This window comes from Neofelis nebulosa, chromosome 4, assembly GCF_028018385.1.
Source record: "Neofelis nebulosa isolate mNeoNeb1 chromosome 4, mNeoNeb1.pri, whole genome shotgun sequence".
Lineage (NCBI taxonomy): Eukaryota > Metazoa > Chordata > Mammalia > Carnivora > Felidae > Neofelis > Neofelis nebulosa.
In genome coordinates this window covers 52143983-52157769 of record NC_080785.1, presented here as the reverse complement: position 1 = coordinate 52157769, position 13787 = coordinate 52143983, and the positions used below count along the sequence as shown (strand labels likewise).

At 43.1% G+C, this 13787-nt stretch overlaps 1 long non-coding RNA gene across 1 annotated transcript; it reads right to left on the bottom strand.

Annotated features, from left to right (window-relative positions):
* Positions 1-3043: 3043 nt before the first annotated feature.
* LOC131508406 (uncharacterized) lies at positions 3044-4937 on the bottom strand. Its single transcript, XR_009260001.1, has 2 exons — positions 4850-4937; positions 3044-3373 (listed from the first exon to the last, which is right to left on the bottom strand). It is a non-coding gene; the product is annotated as an uncharacterized LOC131508406 (long non-coding RNA).
* Between the last annotated feature and the right edge of the window lie 8850 nt (positions 4938-13787).

The window sequence follows — 13787 nt, the reverse complement described above, 5'->3', positions numbered from 1 at the left end:
TAAGGGATCTGCACTTTCCCAGTGCTGGGCAAGAGGCCCCTTCTGGGTCAGGACAGCTGGTGAGCCAGGGAGCCAGGGGAGGGGGCGGTCGGAGGGGGCGCATGCCAGCGAGCAATGCCATGTCTGCTTCTCACCTCCTTCAGGTAGACTGGGCAACAATTGAAAAGACAGAGGGCATAGGGTACAGTCCGTTCCTGGTCCCGCCTGGGCATCACACACTCATATTTACTCCTGGAACGAAATGCATGAGGTGGGCTTAAAATTATCCTGACAAACGTAGGGAAAATGCCTCTCATAGGACTGAGCGGAAGACCAGTTTACAGAATTGTCCATAGCACAATTTTGACTGTATAAAAAGGATACCCCTCCAATATGCATGCGAAAGGGCAGGAATGGATAAAGCACAAAATGGTTTCCTCTGTTTAGTGGGATTATCGGAGGTATTTCTTTTTCCCCCTCACACGTTTCCCCATCTTCTAATTTTTCTACAATGAGCATTCTCACTTTTAACAACAGAAAATGGCCCTAAGCCATTTGTTCAAAAATCTGGCGAACACCTCTTAACAGAGTGACAATTATGGATAGGACAGGTATGTGCATGTGTGTGGTTATATACATATACACAACATGCACATATATAAATAAATGTGAATAAATGTATGTGCCCATGTATATCTGTGACCCCGTGTGTGTATACATATGAAATATTGTGTTTTAACATACTTAGAAAACGTAACATACCACTGTTAACGTCAAAGACCCACGAATACAGACAATTGACCTATTGGGAAACCCACAGAAATATGACATACCTGGAGGTCAACAAAAATAAGACAAAGAGACACCCACTAGCCATAATAGGATTTGTTTTCATTTTCTGGGGTTAAGTGACTATAGCGAAATAATCCATTTATTCTTCATGAAGGTGGCCACCTTGACAGGATAAAATGGGGAAGGTGCTGCCTGGAGCAGAAACTGTGTGCCTCTGTGGTGACAGGGACCTTAATTGATATTTGTGCCCAGAGGGAGCTTCTCTCTTTCTCCTCCCAAGTGAGAGACTGCACTTCACAGGAACGGAACAGGGCAGGGTAGAAAGTTTCCTCTTGGGACAGGGCAAGCCCATGCCAGATACAAGAGACCGTGTGTGCCCTGCTGGGGTGGCTGACTTCCTCTCTCTATTCTGCCAGGCACTGACCAGTGTTACCTCCGACAGCACCCCTCAAGCTGTGTGGCCCCCGAGGGTCCTCCATGGGGACAAGTCTTTGGAATGCCTCGGCTGGCAGGCTTGACCGCTAGTCCTCTGCACCTGAGAGTTCTCAGGACTGACACTCAAGGCATGTCCTGCTCTCGCACTGATGGCTTTGTGTAGAGCAGGGCAGAGCCTATAAGAGATGAAGGGCTTCATTGAGCATGACCTAGTCCTCAGAAACACGGAAGTTGGGTCCCAGAGGGAAAGGAAAATTCTAGATGTCTGAATTTTCTCTCTGGAGTTTCTGCATCCCTTTGGAGTCCTTAAAATGTGCTCTCACCTTTGGTATTACCTGTGGGGAGAATGGCACTCTTCCCTAAATCACATGGTAAACAATAATTGCAAATATTTTCTTTAGAGATCTTTTGCATTTTTCTTGTTAGTCCTTGTAGGATAATTTTAGTTGTGCATGTGTGTGTGTGTGTGTGTGTGTGTGTACACGGTTAAAAGAGTTGTTCATTCCAACAACTCATTGGCAGAATGGAGGCTTCCAGCAGGTGCTGGGTGATTTCTGGAAGACTTTTAGCCCATCTGTCTGTTCAGTTGTTTGTTCATTTATTCAAAACATGTGATTCAAAGATTGGTTGTAACTAGATACATAGTGAGCTTGGTAATCCAAGTTATAGTCAAAAGATAAGTTTATTTTTTGCTATATAAAGTACTATAGCCCTTCATTACTAGCACAATAATTCATTATAAATATTTCAATTAAAAAAATAAGTACTGGGGTGCCTGAGTGGCTCAGTCGGTTGAGCATCAAACTGGATTTCAACTCAGGTCATGATCCCAGGGGTGTGGGACTGAGCCCCTTGTCGGACTCTGTACTGAGTGTGGAGCCTGCTTAAGAGTCTCTCTCTTCCTTTGCCCCTCTCCCCTGCTTGTACTTTCTGAAAGGAAGAAAGGAAGAAAGAAAGAAAGAAAGAAAGAAAGAAAGAAAGAAAGAAAGAAAGAAAGAAAGAAAGAAAGAAAGAAAGAGGAAGGAAGGAAGGAAGGAAGGAAGGAAGGAAGGAAGGAAGGAAGGAAGGAAAAGAAAGAAAGTACTGAACCCTCTAGCCAAGGTTTAAATCAAAGCAGGCCCAATGAAAAGTCTTAGTCTTGTCAGGACTCTGGGTAATAAGAGAGAGTAATCCAATTTCATGTAGCTTACAGCAAGGGAGTGCATTATTTCCCATAATTGTGGAGTTCAGGGTTATGGGATTTAAAAGTCAGGTTCTGCTGGATCCATGGACTTGGATGATATATAAGGTTAGCCTCTCTCTCTCTCTGTCTCTCTCTTTCTCTCTCTCTCTCTTTTTCTCCCCCCCCCCCCCACTGTGGCTCTTTCTCTACAGATGGAAAGATAGTCCAGGCAGCTCAAAGACCATATCCTACAGCTATTATTCCAAATCAACAAGGTATATACACTCTCTCAGCATCTGTGTAGAAAGTCTCAAGAAAGATGGCCATTTCAAAGCCAATCACTCTGGCTTGGGAAGAGAGGACTTAGACTGGCCCATCAAGACTGCATGCCCCCTTCTGCATCTGGGGGCACATGGAGTGCCAGTGGGGTAAGGGTGCTATGTGGTGGGACATGACTCTGGGATTTGTAGATCTATCAGGATTCCAGGGACTAGGGGAAGCATGGTTCCCTGAAGGAAATCTGAGGTGTGCTTACCTGAAGGAGGGGAAAGGAATACCAGATGGACAAATGATTTCTCACGGCATCACTGTAAAATGTACCTTTGAAAAGGCATTGATCCTGTTTGAAATACTTTTAAGAAACTGAAAATGAGAACAGAGAAAAAACAAAGACCATTGGGCAGCATTGAATAGAATATTATTAAGAACATATATTGGCTCAAGAGGGTTTGCTTCAGAAAATACCTTCGCAGTGAAAATCTAGGAATGATGGTATCTTGATTAAAATGTTTATTTTCATAAAACAGAATCCAAACAGCCTCAGAGTCCAAAAAACTTTTCCTAGAACTGAGGTACTTTTTTTCCCCCAAAGAAGTCCAAATTTAATTAAGATGGGATAAACAGCATCTGGACATTCCTGATCTTATATCTTGACATAATTTGGCTTCAGAGGCAGTCATATTTTCTTAGAAGATGATCCTTCTTTTCCTTCTGATGGGCTTTGTCCTGGAGGCAGAGAGGAGAGAGGTTGCTGGAATTTGTCCCACATTATCCGCCATCACACATCTTCTCTGCTTTAGGGGCTCTGACAGAGGTAAGGAGGAGGTGAGAGAGAAACCTAGTACTTCATGAAGGTATTAGAAAGGCTCTTCAAATTCATAGGGCTCCAAAGAAAAGTGTCTGTCACCAACAATTCTGGTTGTCCTGCTTTACACAGTTTTATGACTTCTAGTCTGTTTCCATCAGTTATCCTGTTGTATGGACACAAATAAGATACATTCGGTTCTCTCCCTCTCCCTGTCTCAGTCTCTATCCTTCTGTCCCTCCCTCCCGCCATTAGGGTCACAGATTAAAAGACTCACTGCTCATCTATAAATGAAAATGGATCATTCCACAGGCCTATGCTCTCTCAGACTTCTTGTGACCTCACCCAGGAACAATTTCTGCAGGCACAACAGGGGACCCCGGAGCCTGTCTCAGAGGGCAAGACACTGAGCTGGTGACAATATCGAAATGAGTTTAGCAAAGCTGTCTCCCTCAGGGCTCTGATCGTGCCTCTGTGACAAGGCCAGTCTCCCTTGTGGTCCTGGGTGGGCAGGCTCCCCTCAGGTTGAAAGTCCATTACCTGTGTGACTTGAACAAATCACTTCACCTCTTTGGGATCCCCTGTGAAACGAGCAGACTAGACCAGGTGATTTCTGTGGCCCTCGCAGTTCTGACGCCCCAATGCCATTTCCCACCACCGTGATTTACGGGAGTTCTATATAACCATAACTCTTTCTGGTGTCTCTCAGATAAAGGCCAGACCTAACCTCACCCCACCAGAGGGTATATCTGCAAAAGCAAGAACAAAAAAGCAAGGACAGATAGGGGGACAGGCATCAGCTATATTCAGATTAAAAGTGGTAAGGTTAAGTCAGTAGCATCCTTTATAATGTGGCCATTTCTTTCTCCTTCTCCCCTCTGGGATTAAAGCTTGTGTGCTGACTGTTGAAAAATCAGTCATTAACGGCCAGGAAATGACTTCCCCATCCATCAGAACACTGCTCAGCCATGTTTCAGCTTTTCCCTCCTTTCCCTGTGTAATTATTCTCATCCACCACTGATTACAGTTTATAATAGCCATAATTCTCTCCGAATCAATCATTACTTTACTTTACCATGGGGTTACTGGTAGAAGCATGAGGGAATGCAGTACCCCCGGCTGGGTTTTATTTTTTGGAAATTGCCTGCTTTCGTCTGGATCTCATTTAATCATCTGGATGTTCAAAGAAAAGCTAAGATTTTAATTCAAAGGCATTTTTTTTTCTACTTGACCTTAACTCTTCTTCTTATTTTTTTTTTTTTAAAAGGAAATGATGGCTGGTTAAATAAGGCTGATAGTGTACAAAATCTGTCAGTGTTGTTGTTTGGAGTGATTGGTAGGGGACACGGTGGGGATTCTTGTCATGAATTTATGTGCTTCTTTGACATTTCACCTACCTGAATGCTGTTCAAGCTATCCATCCTGTAGGATTTTCTGGAAGGTTCAAGAATTGTCTTTTCCCTCCATGGACCAGTGAGAGCCAATGTTCCTACCGGGGGAAAGAACGTTTTTTCTTATGCATTCTGGGAGGTATGACAATCAGTCCTTTACACCTTAGTGAGAATTTAAGGCAATTCAGTCTTAAACAGTATTTGCCAGACTTACTATGTTCAATATATTGTGCCAGTGCTTTGGTGAGTTAAAAAAAAAAAAATGATTATGATCTAGTCCTTGCATCCTGGAGCTCACAGGGTGGCTGAAAGTGGTAGGAACACAGACATACAAATAATCATTTCAGCACTCACTACACATACCTTGGATTATTGGGGTACAAAGTGCAGCAGGAGAATGACAAAAGAGGCTATTTATACACTAGGGATCTTAGAATTCCTAAAGGAAATGTCTTGAAGTGAACCTTGGCCAAGGGCAAGGACTTGAACAAGTAGTCATTCCAGGAGGGGACAGCAGAAATTAATCACAAAGGCCTGGTAGGGGAAGAAAGGATGGAGGAGACCAAGGCCTGACAGGAAAGGCCTGGAAGGGTGGAATGACCTGGAGCCTGGGATGGTGTGAAGGCCAGCAGCCTGAAGTCCAATGGCTGGCTAGAGTATCAGGTAACCCACAAGGAAGCTTTGGGGGACCATTTGAGTTCTTCTCAGAGAGGTCTAGACATACTTGCTGAAGCAGCATTAGCAAACACAAAACAATAGGACAAAACATCACATAATTTGAGATACGTTATTGGAAATGTGACCTCGTGGTTAGGTGTTTGGTACCTGCTAGTTATCATAATGAAAAGAGTAATTTTACAATATTGGACTCTCACCCAAAAAAGTGGTCTTTTCAAGCCCAAACAAAACCAGGTTGTAGTTGAATCTCTAACAGAAGATGTTTCGCTTAGAAATGTTTTAAATACGAACATAGTATTTTGGAAGTACTGGATCAGCATCAACACCAAATGTTCTCAGACCCATTTACACGAGGGAAGAGTTGTATCTGTGGTAGGAATGGGGATAGCACGTTGACTTTGCATCCCTCCTTACTACTATGTGGTTGGTTTATTGGGGGAGACCCATGACCTCTCATACAGCCCCTTTCACCCTCATTTGCCATATTTGTCATAGATAGGAGACATGAAATAATTCATGCAGCAAAAGCCCAGGGGTCTACAGTCTGGGGGAAAATGTTCCGGGTAGCTGCTAATCTGGAAGTTATTTTCTTTCCCTAAACCACCAGGGTGGTCCATATCAGTGGTTTCCAGCTTTCTTATTTCATGAGCCAGTAAAATTATTTTTTTTTTTAATTGGGTGGTAACGGAGGGAAACATGGGTTTGCCTCCTTTTCATTTTGCCAAGTCAGGGTATAAAATATAACTGCTTTCATCTCCTTTCTCTATTGTTTCACACACACACAAAGCACATCTTGATACACAAAACACCAGCAAACCACAATCTCCACATAGAGGACAGTCCTTTTGATTGAAAGCTTTACTGAAGAAAGCTTTCTTCATTGTCCTTACTTTTCTCGTTTTGTAACAGAATGCTCAAAGATGTGTCTTTGAAGGGCATGGAGCCCTGGAGAAGTTCTGACCTGGGTGAACCCTCTCTCCTGCTGCTAGAAGATAACTCAGAGAGGCGGTTCTGAGGTCACTTCACTGGACACATGTTGGAAGAAAGGAAAGGGACAGCCTCACTTTCCAGCATTGTCCGGGTTCATCAGGAAGCAAATCGGGACTGCTTTGTCAACTCATGAGGTGATGTTTGAAAACAGCATGAGACAGAGTCTAAGACGTCTGTCTTCTCAGTTAATGTATCATTCCTGTTATGGAGAGATGCCCATTCTGTTGGGCTTCTTGTGGACAAGGGCTGGTTGTGCATAGAAGGCCAGCCAAGCACACAAGAGTACGTCAAAAGGGTGGAACAGAACCTGGCCAAAAGCATCTCCTTCTTAAGTTACTCTTGGCTGAGGGTTTTCATTAATCCCCAGCCTGGGGGCAGAGAGAAAGAAAGGACTGATGGTTGATAATAGTTATTACTGAATACCTACTATGTGCCCACTGTGTACTATGTATGTATGTATGCTGACTACCTACTATGGTCCAGGTGAAAACCTTCACAACTACACCATGTTATGCAAGCCTCAAGACAAGTTTATAAAATAGCTGTTCGATGTAGCTCATTTTTAGCTGGAGAAGACAAGACTAAGAGAGGTTAAGTTCTTGTCCTCTGATTACACTGAGGTGGGAGCAGAACTCACTTGCCTGACCTGGGAGCCCACTCTGGCCGCTGCAGCAAGAGCTCCCCTAGAGTATTTGTGCTTGCTTTGTGTGATTGTCTACCACACGTGTGCATGGCCCGAAGTTATAGATTTAATACGCTGATTATAGCGCATTCCCTCATAGGGCCTTTCTAAGTTTCAGTGAATCCTTTGTCATTTTTATACATGTCTCCAAACATCGTTAAGGGGTAAGCCTGAGTCAGTCAGATACAGACAGGGACTGGCCATCAAGAAAGCAATGGTCCTCACAGAACGGGCCACACTGGGTCTCTCCCAGACCTATCTGACTAAATCACCCTTGTTCTCAGGACTGGATGGCTGCTGATTTCGAAGGTTTTGAGAAAGCTTCCCCAGCTGTGCAGGCTCTGTCTGCCCCATCTACTGAGTTGGATGCAAATTCCCAGGAACATGAATCACCTGCTTTTCTCTAGGGTTTTGCTCCATCCCTGGCCCCAAATATTTCATAGCAGCAATGCCAAAAAGAAGCCCTGAGAGAGAGGAAAGCTTGCATATTAATTCCAGTGGCGACGTAATGAGAATTTCATCCACTTACTTTGAATTCCCTGGTGTTCCCCCATCCTCCCCTTGGTTCATTAACTCTCCATACCTTGCCCGGCTGCTGAATCTCAAGAGAATGGATGCACTCTCGTTTCCTCCAGCAGTTTGCCTGGTGCTCTCCTCCCTGCATTTCCCCCAGGCCCTCACACATACATCTGCTCCCGCCCCTAACAGAGGTCTTTATCCAGGCACGGAGTGTGTTATTCTCGCTCTCCAGGAGAAGACAGCCTCCTTAGAGTGAGGGCTTCTCCTAAATTCTGCAATCCTATCAGGCTTTGCTGGGCTTCCCGTCTCTGATATTGGTGTGTGTGTGTGTGTGTGTGTGTGTGTGTGTGTGAGCACGCACGTGTGCATGCGCACAGTCCATGGTTCTCCCCCTCAACCCAACCCAACAGACGCCCTCATTTATTTCGGAGAGGGACCTAACTCAGTTGTGTTCAAAATACGACAAAAACGCCTTTCCGTAATCTGAGCCTATAATTCCAGATGAAGATTTAGGAGTATGAAAACTTGTGCAGGGATGGGGAGGGGGGGTAGTGGTTTGGGGCGAAAGTGTAAACTGGAATTTATAAGCCACCCAGCACAGGTTAGAGCCAAGAGCTGACAGTTTCATTCTCAGTTTAGATGAAGAAGCAAACATGCTTTTCCAGCAGAACAATCTCATTTAATCTTTGCTAACCACTTCTGCCAGAAGGTGTCTCTGCAATACCTGAGCAGGGGTGCGTGTGGGTATGCTTGCATGCATGTGTCATCTCACTGCATAAACTAGGGAATGTAGATGAGGGCACTGTTCCTCCCCGTCCTGTAGATGTGCTTTCACTGCTCTAAGTTGGCTGCAGTGCTGAATACACTCTTCAGGCTTTGGAGGCGCAGGGCTGACTCCATGGGTGTGTACACGGGCCAGCACATGCGGTAGGACTCTGCACTTGCCAATGCTGTGCTGTTGCTGTCTTAAAATTCTTAACAATTTATATACAACAAGGGATCTGCACTATCCGTTTAGCACTAGGTCCCATAACTAGGCAGCTGATCCTATTGAGAAGCAGATCATAGATAGAACAATGGCTAAAAACACCAAATATAAATGAGTTGTGTGATCTTGGGTCAGTCACTTCACCCTGCTGAGCCTCAGCTGGGCTCAAATTTGGAGGCTCTCAACTCTGGCCGTACCTCTGAATCACCAGAGGAGCTCTGGAGGAATATCAATGTACTAGAATCCATTTGGAAAGGGCACTGGCAGCAGAATTGTTCTGAAGTTTTTTTGAAATTCTGCAGGTGATTCTGATGCAAAATTGTTTTTGAAAACATAATCCTGGGTAATCTAAGCTCTGTTTTCTGTGCTCATGTATTCATTTTCCTTGGTATCTGTTTGAATTCCTGTGACTGCTATATTCCATTCTGTAATACAGGCATGCTTGTTTTAATTTAAAGCTAACATTTTAAATTTATTACTATCTAGTAAAAGGACACTGCAGGAAGATGCACCATATTTAATTTGTGTGTAAGTCATGGCTTTGCACCCTCAGATGTGTGTGCAGCCCACTTTGACGGGCCTAGGACTAGATTGGTTATGGTCTTTAAGGACCTTTATTGCTTCAATATTCTTTGGGCCTGTGGCCTGTCTTGCGTAGATCTTTCCACAGGTGGCCATATTCATGTGAGAAATGAATTCCTTAGATGTATGTGTCCTGCCCTGCTAACATCACCAACCCTGGGCCATCAAGGAAGCTCAATGACTAAAGATCAAGGTCAAAACAGGGAGTGATTGGTGTAGGCCCAGGGAAGGAATCTGAATTCTCAGCTGCTCCAGCAAGTTAACAGAAGAGTCTCATCCTTAGTCACATCGGGAAACATCAATACTGTTGAATAGTTTATACCAAGTTAGATCTCTTAGAGCTGCCCTGGGATTGCTCTGGGCAAAAACATGACAAAGGTCAATTTGCCTTTGTTCTCTTCAGAACCCTCAAAGAGGGTTTGTTCTCTTTGTTCTCTTCAGTCCCTTGTTCTCTTCAGAATCCCTCAAAATGACCAATATGTTCAAGGGTATTTCTGCCAGCCTAATCAGGCCTGCCCACTAGGGGATTAGTATATTCCATGACCCAAACCACCTTTCTTCTGTCACATAGCTGCCCTTGGAACAGGATTTGATAAACTAATTCTCACTAAAGTGTCAATGACTGGTTCAGTCTCCTTAGTTCTTTCCAAGTGTAGTATATTGCAACAAGGCTGCATTTGCTTAGTCCAAAAGAATGTGGCTTTAAGATAGAATTTGAGGCACGAATGGCAATCAAGGAGGGGTCTAGTTAGACCTAGAGCAGGCTTCCTGGACCTTCTCAAATAACACAGCTCCTCTGGCAGTTGGCCATATGTTTGTCATTTAAGCAACAAATAATGCTATCAGCAAGCAAGTCTTTGAACATAAGAAAGCATGTATTAAAAAATCAACCAACCAAATAAACGTAAAACCCAAGGATATAACTTGAATTCCTACTCAAATTGCTCAAAGATAGAAAGATGAATTAAAGGTGCTTCTGTGAAACCTGGCAGATAAACAAGGAGTTTAACATTAACGCCGTGAAAATGAGTAAAGAAGAAAAAGGTGAATTGCAGTTAATAAGGATCTAAGCATAAAAGGCAAACCTCTGGCATCCCCCAAAAAACACTTGGGGTCCAAGAAACCGGCGAAGGGGGATAAGTGAAAGATTTAATAGAGAAACCAGCCAAGGTGCCCTGAGGAGAGGAAGTAGGTGTTGAAATGCAGCCCACACTGCCCTCAGCAGACCCTGGATCGCAGTACACAGGTATGTTCGCCCAAAGGGAGCTCCTTTTTCTAAAATGTCCTAATTTTCGCAAAGATTTCTCACAGGCCAGGGGCAACCCTGGAACCAAACCCACTTATTCTGTGGTCTGTATGCAGAAAATTTAAAAGCAAGAATAGCCAAGGCACCTGGGTGGCTCAGTCAGTTAAGCGTCCGACTTCGGCTCATGTCATGATCTCCCGGATTGTGAGTTTGAGCCCTGCGTTGGGCTCTGTGCTGACAGCTAGCTTGGAGCCTGTCTTCAGATTCTGTGTCTCCCTCTCTCTCTGTCCCTCTCATGCTCTCTCTCTCTTTCTCTCAAAAATAAATAAAACATAAAAAAAAAAATTTTTTTTAAAGCAAGAATAGCCAGGGGAAGCAGAATGTCACAAAAATTCAGACCTAGACCCAACAAGGAAGTCATTAAAAAAAAAGAAAAGAAAAAAGAACAAGCAAGCAAAGGAATTGAGATTGGTAAAAGAGACACATTTACTGCGTCTCTGAAATGTGTCCATGGTAGCAGGTCAACCCTTACTTGGAATAGACGAAAAAGAAGTGACACAACCCAGCTCTCCTTCCTGCCAGGACTGACCTATAATTTGGGAACGATGTAAAAGCAATTTGAGTGCAGGGATAAAGAGGGGGTACCTCTTGAAATCCACAAGCCAAAGAAGTTGCCCTTTTTTATTTTGCTAATTTAACGTGAAAGTGAAATAGGGTCCTTTGCAACCTTGACAGCTAGCTTTCTGGGAAGGTGTCTAATATTGGACATAAAATGGAGACATGAATCGATGAGACTCATTAATATTCATAGACAGCAGATTAAGGTTGGTGGAAAAAATTATTTATGAAACTGGGGTATTGTCTTCCTCTCACCAAAAGGATTTTGTTTGGAGAGGATTGAATTGGGTGACAGGGCTATGACAGATTAGGTATGAATTTGCAGATTTCTTGGTTTATCTCCGAAGGAAAAGAATCTAAAGCATTTGCAAGCAAAGAATGTGCTGGGCTGAGAACAGTAAATGCTCCAGCATCACGCGCCAGTAGGTGTAATGAGGTTCAGACACCACGGGCGTGATGGAAAGCACTTGGAAGGAAATGAAAGAATGGATTGAGAGTGTGGTTATGTAACAAAGGAACAGGCTGAAAGCAAAACAGGGTTTGGCTGATGTCAAGAAAGGTAGGGGGATAAAACATAGCCAGTTCCTTTTCTATTATGCATGTGGGGGATGGGAAGTAGCACAAAATTGAATAATATGTAATTTATAATCTTTTCTCACATTAAATATGTATTTGTTGTGCTGCATGAGAAGCCTTTGTGTTATTTCTGACTGTAGTTAGTATACGCTGTTTTATAATCTAGTAAAGAGTGAAAGTCAATGAGTTAGAAAGGTGTCTCAGATCCTCACATAAACTCTGTTAACAGTACTCTATACTTACACAATTTGAGGATTTATTGCTAGTCCCTTATCTCCATGAGCCCTTCCCTCCTTTATCTTTCTGATCCTTTACAGGCTTGTGGAAATAAGCTGCAGACATCTGCTGAAATTTTCAAGTGACAGGTGAAATTTCTTTTTTCCAGAATTAAGCATTGAGAGTGGCAGAGTGAGAACCTTAGGATAAGACCTTGAATTGTTCCCTAGGGCGTACAACATGCCATGGATTTTTTCGAAGGAGTTTTCTGTTGATTTTGCTTCAGAGCATTTAGTCCCCCATTCATGGGCCCAGCCCATTACAGTTTGTCAATTGCCACGGCGTTGCACACATAGTTGGAGAAGAGAGAGTAGTAGTCCATTTGGGATTGTCTACCAACAAACCTTAATTTAAGGAAGATTTCCAGACCAATTGAAATTTTTTTTTTTTTTTTTTTTTTTGGTGGATGTTAACAGATGGAATTTAAAAATGTGCTCTCAGGAATTTGATAGGCCAATGTCTGAGGACAGGAGACCTGGAGCCAATCTAACAGAGCTTCATGCAAAACAACACAGCAGAGGCTATGTGGAGGTAGACAGAGTCAAGGTTTGGAAGCTGGAAGAATCTTTAGCCGTGATCTGCCCTCAGCTCTTCATTTTGAAAGTGTAGATTGAAGACTGATAAAGAACGCAGCCCAATGGATAAACAGTGTGTGGTACATCCATACAATGGAATATTATTCAGTCACAGAAAGGAATGAGGCCCTGACATGTGCCACAGCACAATGAACTCCCCCAACATCCTGCTAGGCGAAATAAAGCAGACATAAAGGGCCTCATATTTTATGGCTCAATCTCTAAGCAATGACCAGACTAGAAAAATCCATAGAGACAGAAAGCAGATTGGTGATTGCCAGCGGCTGGAGGGAGAGAACACAGAGGTTGACCACTAACAGAGATGGGGCTGCTGTTTGGGGTGATGTAAATGTTCTGGAATTATATAGTGGTAGTGGTCGCATAACCTTGTTAATATGTTAAAAATCCACTGAATTGTAGGGCACCTGGGTGGCTCACTCAGTTAAGCATCTGAATCTTGGTTTTGGCTCAGGTTTATTCAAGCCCCACATCGGGCTCCCCACTGACAGTGCAGAGCCTGCTTGGGATTCTAAATAAATAAATAAATGAATAAATAAGTAAATAAATAAATAAATAAATAAATAAAAATATTTTTTAAAAATCCACTGAATTGTACACTTTAATAGAGTGACTTTTATGTTATATGACTTTTATCTCAATTTTTTAAATTGAGAAAAAAAGGCAAAAAGAAAAGAGGAGGAGGGGACTTGACAAGGATGTTTAACAAGGACAGGAACCCTGGCCTCCTCATCTGAAGGGAGGGTCCTTTCTGTTCATAGACCTCTTCTGGAATCGTGCTTTCAGGGTATAAAATATCATATATGAAACAACAAAGAAAACCATAAATTATATCAAAATGAAGCTATCAAAATATTCTTCAAAACACAGATTTGTGATCTAGTAATGCATGTGCTTCTAGAACAGCACACTAAAGAATAGTTACTGGCAGCAGGTCTGACAACTATTGTCATTTCAAAGTTGTGGTGAACACACGTGATATCACACGATCCCTGCAACAACCTCAGTGGGCGGGGAAATCTGTGATTTCTGTCGATGAGAAGATCACAGATACTAATGCCGGTTTGTTGCTCACACTCATAATTGAATGAAATGCTGAATTTCAGTTAGACAGTAGTGAAAAAAGAAATACCTGTATTTTTTTCACATCCGAGATCATCGACCCTCAAATTATATTATGGGCCACTTGGGGGTTC